The sequence below is a fragment of the Festucalex cinctus genome, chromosome 5 (genome assembly GCF_051991245.1).
Source record: "Festucalex cinctus isolate MCC-2025b chromosome 5, RoL_Fcin_1.0, whole genome shotgun sequence".
Taxonomy (NCBI): Eukaryota; Metazoa; Chordata; class Actinopteri; order Syngnathiformes; family Syngnathidae; genus Festucalex; species Festucalex cinctus.
In genome coordinates, this window is record NC_135415.1 from 25,477,801 (window position 1) to 25,488,030 (window position 10,230).

Consider the following 10,230-nt stretch of genomic DNA (forward strand, 5'->3'; position numbering starts at 1 on the left):
GATTCGGAAAGGGCACACAGACAATAAACTTTTTAACTCATTTGCTCCCAAAAGCGTATAAATATGTTCTATTTTAAATCTGTATGTCCCGAAGACTAATTTATACGTGTTTTTATGTTTTTTTTATGCTAGAGCATACCAAAGGCTTTGATTCAGCCTTTGAACTGAAGAGAACGTTTTAAGCACCGGCAGTTATTACAATAACGGCCAGAGGGTGGCGGCAGAGTATAAGAGATCAACCAGGGCCATGTTGCAACAAGTTGTTTTCCCCACCGTTTAAACAGATTTGTGAATAATGATGAAACTTTGCTATATTCTAATGCTAATTGCTGCAAAACGGAAACAGAAAAAGAAATATACTTTTTTTTCATGATCAAAGAAGAGACTCTAATCTTTCTTTTGATAGGTTCCATGTTTTTATGGCAATAGAACACAATATTCTGTGGGCCTCGCAAAATCAGTCAAAATCCAGTAAAATAGTCGGAAGCGAAGTGGGTTGCCTCAGTGAAAATGGCTGGGAGTGAATGAGTTAATGTTTCTGATTAGTTCAAATGTCGGGAGCTGATAGTGATTTTGGCGTGCACATAACAAAACAATAACTGTTTTTAGAACAACCGTTGTCTGACTGGTGTCAACCATTTTTGACCTCAGATGTTTTGGTACACTTGTGCGGACAACGCGCTAGAAGAATGTGCCTCGGTGTTATCGGACTGCAGTTGAAGAGGCATGAGCTGAGGTGTAAAAAAAAGAAAACAATAGCAACGTTTAGCCGTCGTCTGATAAGGCAAGTCTGCAGTGGCCTCACCACCTGCATATAAATGCTACGTGAAGCTGCAATCACTTCTCCGTGATTGTAGGAGTTCATTATTCTTTTTTTTTTCCCCACTGAGAACTCCCACAAAACACTACGACTACTACTATATGAAGGCAGTGTTGTCAAAACTATACGACGGTAGCGATCCACTGACTGTGAGGAATGTTAATAAGCCAGCAGGCGTGTTTGACTTGTCTGCTCTCTGGCCCGAGTGAAGAGGCAGTTGTATAGTGCTGTTTGGCCCTCACTCACCAGCTCACTCTCACCTGACCTCTCCACCCGGCTGGTGGGCGCTCCAACAGACGTTTCCAGAACAATCCATGAAGAGGCCCGTAGCTGTAGCAAACAACGGATTGCTGTTGTTCGCCACAACAAAAGACAGGACAGGCCGATGGCCACATCAAGTCTATCGTTTCTTACTGCAATTATGTAAACCCAATGCACACTTGAAGACATCTTAACAACACCTGTCTGAGACAGAAACGCTACCACCCTTTAAACAAATACATACAATGAAATTCAGCACTTTTACAGACAATGCTACGACTTCTTGTCGGTCAAAATTGAAGTCAAACAAGCTTTCTTTCCCAAAACAATCCTGCCAAGGAAAATATGCGCCGGGAGCAGAAATGCTTTCTCCGGTATGATAAAAATGCAATGTTTCCGAATTAGTTCTATGTCAGTATAATCGACTCTTGCCGGTCAGCTGATCATTGGTACTGACAATAAAAGCAAGAATGAGTTTGCTCAAACATCACATGACATGCTCCACCCTAGTTTCATTTGGTGTGTTGTAATCTTCACCACTGAAGTTACTCTCCGTTTCCATCACTGTTTGTTTTTAGGATTATGTAAGAACTACTTTAAGATTATTGCTTACCAAGCAAGTTGTTACTTTGAGATTATGCAAAAACGGAAAAATTCAAAACTCCCTCAAAATGTTATAGCATGATGAGCCTTGACACTAGTGGGTAACAGGTACTAGTGTGTACTAGTATGTACCAGACAGACACTAGTAGGTACCAGGTACTAGCTGTTACTAAAGGTACAAAGTAGTCGCAGCTACTAGTAGGTACAAGGTACTGATCTGTAGCAGGTACTAGCAGGTATAGCAGGTACCAGTATATACCAGGTACCAGTAGCTACTATTTACCAGGTACTAGTAGGTATCAAGTACTAGTAGGTACTACTACATACAAAGTACTAGTCAAAACTATTAGGAACCAGGTACTAGTAGGTGCAGGGTACTAGCAGGTACTGTTATATACCAGGTACTAAGTACTAGTGGGCACTGGTAGGTACCAGATATTAGTTGGCACTAGTTGGTACCTGGTACTAGTAGGTGCCAGATGCAAGTGGGTACTAATAAGTAGGTACCATGTATTGGTTGGCAACTTGGCACTAGTTGGTACCAGGTATGAGTTGGTGCTAGTAGGTATCAGGTGCTAGTGGTACTATAGGTACCAGGTACTAGAAGGTGCCGGTACTAGCAGGTACTAGTAGGCAATGTTAAGTACCAGGTATTTGTAGGTACTAGGTACTAATGGGCACTCTATATTAGTTAGCACCAGTTGGAATCATGTACTAGTAGATGTTAGTGTATACTACTGGCTTCCAGGTACTATAAGGTGCCGGTGCTAGCAGGTACTAGTGGGTACCGGGTGCCAGTGGGTACCAGATATTAGATGGCACCTGATGAAAACAGGTACTAGAAGGTAGGTACTAGTAGGTACCAGGTGCTAATGGGTACTAGTGGGTACCAGGTATTAGTTGGCACTAATAGGTACTAGGTACTAGTCGGTGTTAGTGGAAACTACTGGGTTCCAGGTACTACCTTGATTTTTCAGGAAACAATGTACAGAAACTTAATGACAAAATATAACATTACACAGCAGCGCAGAAGCACATTAGGATTGTTCGGCTGTGGCAGAATGCCATTTTTTGTTATCTCAGAAATGTTTCCTGGTAAGAGCATCACTGAACTGTGATCTGGAAATTAGGTCTGAGACATGTTTTCTCACTAAAGCTCTACTGCGCAGATTTTACAAATGGGTTCAGTTTTTCTTCAGTCCCTAGATACTATTGGATTAACGTATCAGATGGGAGACATAATGCAGAATCAATAGTAGACCAGTAACCAAAACGGGGCTTTGGACTGGGCCTCTATGACCTTCACCATCCAAACTACTGCCTGTTAGATACGATACAATCTCTGGACAGCAATGGATACAATCAAGAAGAAATAGCGGGAGTCTCTTTTGCTTGGGGATCAAATCAAACTGCTTTCATCATTTGATTCTACAGCCAAATCAAATGCGTAAATGAAACAAGTACAAAACATAAGCTATCTCCTGAGGGTGGCAGTGTGTAATGTATACGTTGTGTGTAGCAGCACTTTGTATTTCTGTCACCTTGGGTAAACACTTGTCACTGTTTGGTGTAGTTACCCTGCTGTGGAAAATACAGTCGTCACTTCTGTTACGGATCACACAGCAAGCGGCAAAGTGCTGCGTGTGGGCCTCACTACAATAGCTGCAAATAAGTCCCAAACAGCATGATTGTCACAGAGATTAACGCTCACTGGCCATGAAATTTGGCACAATCTAATGACATATTGATGAAGATCTACATGTTATTCTCTAGTAGTGCCAGTTTCGCTGCCATGTGGGCCATCAAATTTTGGTGAGCTTCCTGCTAAAGGTGCAGTGGATACATGATTTATTTTTCCTGATTTGTGCCCCTAGTGTGTTTGTCCTTGAAATTAAGCAGACACAGTTCCTGTAAGCAAATATCTTCAGAATGCTGATCATCCGCCTATTTGTTCTTTTTACATTGAGGATTTATTGTCTTGAAAGTTACATCAAGGCAATGCATTGCCATATAGTCCATCAAGTATTGTACAGAATGTATAAACTAGAGTCATAATAGTGCCACCTAGAGATGTCACGATAAGGGCAATATAGTGATATTGTGATATTAAAACTGCCACAATATCGTTGTCGTCATGTTCACAATATTTAAAAGGAACACATTTGTTAAAAAAAAAAGTCAGGTTGATTTCCATTTGTGCAGTTCTAGCACCCTCTAGTGGCTAGTTTATTAGGGCAATTTAATTTTTATTAGGCATGTTTTGGCCTTCTATGTTTAAAATCTATGCTAATAGTCAGATGAAGGGGAACCTAATTTGCTTGTGAAGCGATCAATGTGTGCTTGCATTAGCAAGTAAGTGCCTCAATATTGTTATTAGAGATTGTTTTTTTTTTTTTTTTTTTTTTTTTTTTTAGTATGAGCTCTTTTTTAAATATCGTCAACGCCGCCACAATATCGCGATAATTATCGTACCGTGAACTTCATATCGTGATAATATCGTATCGTGATGTATGGATATCGTTACATCCCTAGTGCCACCTCTAAACAATACCATAGCACAGCACCATTTTGTGTGTGACCCTTACAAAACAAGACTTGACCTTTCACAAGCAACGTGAGCAGATAGGCGAGCTCAAGTAATGACGAAGACAAAAACAAAAAGTTCTTCCATTTGCCGTTTAGCTGCTCGATTACCTCCCACTAAAACAAATTAGAATGAGACAGATTATATTCATAGCGAAGCCACTGCACAGAACAAGCCCTGCTGTGTAGTCTACACTCCCAACAATGAGGTCTATTTTGGCAAGCACAATCAAGCACAGTAGATCCATTGACTGCACTCATTTCTGTTGGTGTAAGGCATAAAAAAGCACAACAAACCCTAGGAGAGGCCTGTGGATACGCTATTCTGAGTTCTTCTCTCCAGTTCCATCCTGCCTGACAAGCAGTGAGGATGAGGTATGTCCAGCAAGTCACATGAACCCAACCAAGCTATGAGCCTAAGAAAACAGAGACTAGATTGTCTAAAAAGGCAAATGACGCAAAAGAAAATGCCACGAATTACAGAGTGGAGTAGCTACATTGACCAATGACATTGGTGACATGCCGTTTATACCTTTGTCTCAGTTGCTAACATGACATGAAATCATATCAAACATCATATAACCAATGATATGAAAGAGGAAGAAGCAATAACTTGATCACGCCCCCTCAATATCACCATATTACGATATTGCCGGTATCGTTCCATCCCTCGTTGTTACGTGAGACCTGAGAAACTGTGACAGCAAGTGGCAAAATGGCCGCCGTCCGATTCCACTAATGCAATATTAACCAGAATACGATATTTAGACAAGTCGGGCTGCATAGAACATTTAATAGAATATTCTATTTTAAATTGAACATAGAATATTGTCCCAAAAAAATTGAGTTGACTTCCCCTTTAAAAATAACGTATAAATTCCATGCTGATTTTTGTCATTCTTTTAAAATATTGCTTGTCTCCTCCATACGTCTTGGGCCCCATTGGGTGGGCCTCTCCTTATCACTGCCATGGCAGGGGAGCAGGAGGTGGGCATGTGGTCTCAGCAGGCCCAAAACAACAAGCAGGGCTTATAGTGACAACAAACATCACCAACAGTGAATAACTGAAATACTTGCAAGGCTGCCAACTGTTCACAGTGCCAGCAAGCCACCAATGGTCTAATAAGGAGCCTAATTATGCGACAATCAGGGATGCAAGGCCTTTCAAGAGGATGCAGTGGGGCCATGGACGGGAAGTCATTATGAATTGGTTGAATTATAAAAGCAAATTTGACATCCAAATTTAGCCCGCTCCAAAGATCATGAAACTGACACTGCTATTTGTTGACAATGTACAAGTTTCACAGTTCTCACGTCCATGTTATACCATAATACTGCTCCACTAAGCAGAAAAACTCCTTCACATGTATCAGACCACTTTGACAAGTTACATAATGTGAGTTGTTGTTGGCGTCGGTAGAATTCACTTGAATCGCCTGACTGCACAAATCACTTTCCACATGACGGGATGAGCAATTGGGAAAATCCAAATTAGGGTTGTTTGAAGCATAAAAGCTCAGAGGAAATTGTATTGTTTTGTCATTTGTTGTTGTTTTTAGATACAATCACAAACAACAAATTACTGTTTATTAGTACATGAATGTATCTGAATAATCTACAAAAGAGGTTCAATAAGAGACAAAATGATGTTTGAATATTTGAAATATCAAACCTATAAATGTCAGTTTTGCATTGGTGTAAATCTGCCCTGCAAACTACTACTATGCCTTATTGATTGTTAGATACTACTAGATTTTAAACCTGTATGCATGGCCTAAGTGGTTTTAAAAGTCAACAGAAAGTCATTGTGGTATATTTTCAAATCATTTGCTTATACTTATTCATATTTTTAACACCTGCTGTAGTTTGTGATCCTCCATATATTATTGTGTGACATTTGGTCGGTGCCGCCAATATTGAATGAACACAATAAAAGGAGATAAGAGGGAACAGATCAGTCATTCTTGCAGATGAACAACAGAAGTGAACAGATGTGACTGCAAAGCAACTATTCACACGGCGGCCTGATAATTTGCATTTTTTGGTGAGGTGTTAATAATTTATGGGCTTGTAAAACAAATGCAGTCAGCTCATAAAAACAACGCGGTTGTCTGCTTTGACAATGTCCCGGCAAAACAAACGTTAGGATAGTTTGAGTCTAAGAACTGGAGTCACCCTTGTTAAAAGCAGTACAAGATTAGCCAGTTGGAGAGTAATCATTAGAGGCAAAGCCTAAGGGCCTGTCACCATCTTGAGACCATATCCATCACTTATTAACCAATCACAAACTGCTGACAGCACTACCGGCTAGCATTCCGCAGAGTTAATTACAGCCAAATACTGCATTTTGTGGCGGAGGCCAGTTCGTCCTGTTTCTCATGCCAGTCATGTTAGAGAAACAACACACTACATATCTATGAAGGACCAGAAATACCAAAAAATAAAAAAAAAATAAAAATAAAGTGAACATAAAAACTGATATAAAAATATAATTCAATTATTAAATACAAAGCTAAATATAAATAGATATAAAAACAACAAAATTATAGATAGATAGATAGATAGATAGATAGATACAAAAATAAAAAACAAGATTCAAAAAAATAAATATAAAACTAAATGTGAAAATAAATTTAAAAAAACAATTTATTTTGCATGCATTTTTGCTTTTATTTATTAACGTGATTTGTTTTGTCATTTTCATATCCATTTATATTTATTTGTTGTACTTAATTATTTAATTATTTTATATTTGTTTTTATTTATTTATTTTATGCATTTTCGGGTACTCCATACAGTGGCATTTTTAAATTAAAACAGGTCAGCGCACCAACCACTCCAGGAACACTTCAGTACTCGACTAACCTGGCAATATCGTACAAGATATTATCCAATTGTGACACTGTAGGCTATATACTGTATTGTAAAAGTATCTAAATAAAGCATCAGGTTCCAAAAATGATACATGAAATTAAACTATAAACTGTTGGAAAGGCACGGAATGAAACAGAACAATACATGTAGCTAAACTTGTCATAACTAATGTTGTTAGTTAGCTAGCTAGCTAGCAAGCAAGCTAGCAGTTGAGTCTAAATCAACAACACTTCTGCTGGTTGCAGGTTACTGTAGTGTCCGCCATTTTTTCCTCAGATTCACATTCTTGCCTTTATTTAAATGCTATATATTAATTAAATATAAAATTATTTTTGAAAGAAACCAGCACTGCCTGCTGCTGTCTTCTCGCGCTTACCCTTTAATCCAGGCACTTGCTTCAAGACAAAAAAAAATGTATACGGGCACCAACCGCATTTTATCTACTTTTAAGGATGTGTTGTCACAACAAAGAAAAGAAAGAAACAAAGCGAGCTGGTGTAGGTACTGATAGTAAATGGATGACCAGGACATTCCCTTTGTACTAAAAAATGTGGACATGACATGAGTGAGATAGATGGAGTGGCGTGACGAATGGCTTGCATTTCACTATGACAGTACAGTGAGGCATTTTTATCAGAGTGCAAGCAAAAAAAACAAAACAAAACAAAAAACACTAAGGGGGGCACACCCCTGCATGGAGACACGAGGCATGTCGGCCCCTAACACCATTATCAGGCATGAGAGTAATCGCTGGGAACTTGCGCTGACTTATGTAACTGTCTTAAATGATCCTCATATGCTTGTCATTATTCTGCAACCACCACGGGATCCCATGAAGCACTGTACACACAGAGCGCTCTTTGACCGACAGTCACAAGACTGCGCTCAAACTCTGACAGCTAGTCATAGTCATCGCCTCTTAAACTCAAAATATGTAAACAAATACAGTATTTATAAATGAAATTAATAGAATATCAATCAATACCACAGGTTTTTTTTTTTTTAATATTGGGAGTGGAAAATGACATCAGCAACTGTGCATGGTGCAGTGTGCCTCTAAAGGGGGCGTGGCCTACTAAGTAACGTCAGGACCATTGCTGGCAAGTTTATGTGAGCGTCTGGAGGTGAGTTTTGGCCTACTGTAGCCGCTCATGCGTGTTGGCATTTTGTATTTGCGGGTTTGATTATTGGTACCGTTCAACTACAGTCCAATTTTGCGCACAACTTGTCACACTTTTTTTTTTTTTTTTTTTTGGCTATTCAGCTTTATTTTGGCTTGAATGTTCAAGAAAAAAATGATGAGGCACTATTCAACATGAAGATTCGTCTTTAGTAGGTACTACATTTAGTTGTCCGTCTATTTTGTATGCACAGTGGTTTAAATAAATTTTACACTTGAGCAGCCAATAAGCAAGAAAACACAATTATTCCGTATAACTATTTTAAATGCACCGGGAAGGGACTATCTTTTGAAGCATCTGAGACATAAATAAAGCAGATAATCTGATTTATATGATTAATGTTAACAAAAATTTAGCCATGTATCGTGGTGGCACATTTTACTGTGCTGGGAAGGATTATATAACGCACAGATGCCGCTCACTAGATCTACATTTGAGTTTAAAGAGTAACAGCCTGGGCACAGGAGGTCCGGCGTTACCCCTAAAGACACCGCAGAGCATTTGCATGAGCAATTTCCATTTCAAATAGTTTCAGCCGGTGCGGAATAACTTCACTGTCTCCCAGGCAAATTCATGATGAACACAGGAACTTCCTAAAGGAAACCACAGACCTGTCATCTACCTTAATAAAACCTAAAACAAAAAGTCTGGGGGGAAAAAAATGTGTTTGATAGATTATTCCTCCGTGGGAACAATGGTAATTTGGATGATGAGTTATTTTTAAAGCTATTTTTTCTGTTTCAATACAACAACAAAAATCTAATTCTATTTTTTTGGGGAAAATGGCTGCTTCCATGTCAAGGATACATACATTTGGATACTTATTAATTACAGTAAAGGCTCAAAGCTAAGGTTACTGTGTTATTATTTCAGTGGTCTGCAGCTTCCTCTAAAATATGACAGAAAGGATTGCCCAATCGTCACTATTTCCCATCAGAGTCAGAGTGGACATACTGTACTTGCAGTTTCTCACAAATCACATGGCTAACTTCTTCATCTGTTACACGGAAAGAAATGAGAGTGAACAACAAATACGCATGAACTGGCAGAGCTGTTGTTATTGGCTATATGTCCTATTACCTCTTAAGACATTTCATTTGTTGGGAAATGGAATGCAAATGACTCTCTTGCTCTTTTTCATAAATGTTCAATACATTTACATCAAACATAAGAGAAGACAGAACAATTACTGTGCAGTGTACATCATGGTACTGCAATAAGAGAAAAGTGCACTTGCCACTCACCCATCACCTTATTAGGTACACCTGCAATGTCTAATGAGATCCACAAAAAGAGCTTAGAAATAAAAATAATAATGTAGGCTACAGACAAACTATAATTGTGATGGATACAATATTGTATTTGCTGTAATTGGGGAGGGGTGGGGGTGGGGGGTGGGGTATTATTGTTGGTATAAAACCGCAACTCATTATGCTGGGGTGTGTTTGTAATATGTTTTATAGCTATTCAGTGCTGTCTTAGAGCACAAACAAATGAAAATGTTTACAGTAGTTAACACCTCTATTTTGGAGAGTTGATACGGCTTTGGTATCGGATCTCATTTGATTGTCAATTGTACCTTAATGAAGTGAACAATTGGAAAATGGGCTGAAATCGACATGGCAAGGGTTATTTAAAAAAATTAAAAAAAAGTCAAGTAGCATGTCGTGGGTTTCACATGCTAGTGAACAACATTAATGCGTTGAATTGACACCATATAACTATCATGTAAATTCACCTGCTTCTCTTCGCTCACCTGTCGCAATATTTACTCAAAACACGACAAAGAAATGAAATACGGTCATGTAGCCTAATATAAAAACATACTTGTCATTTTTGGAAACTCTGGTTAAAATATCCGCTTAGTTTATTGGGTCCCAGCTAACCTTACCTGCTCGCCGACCTCTT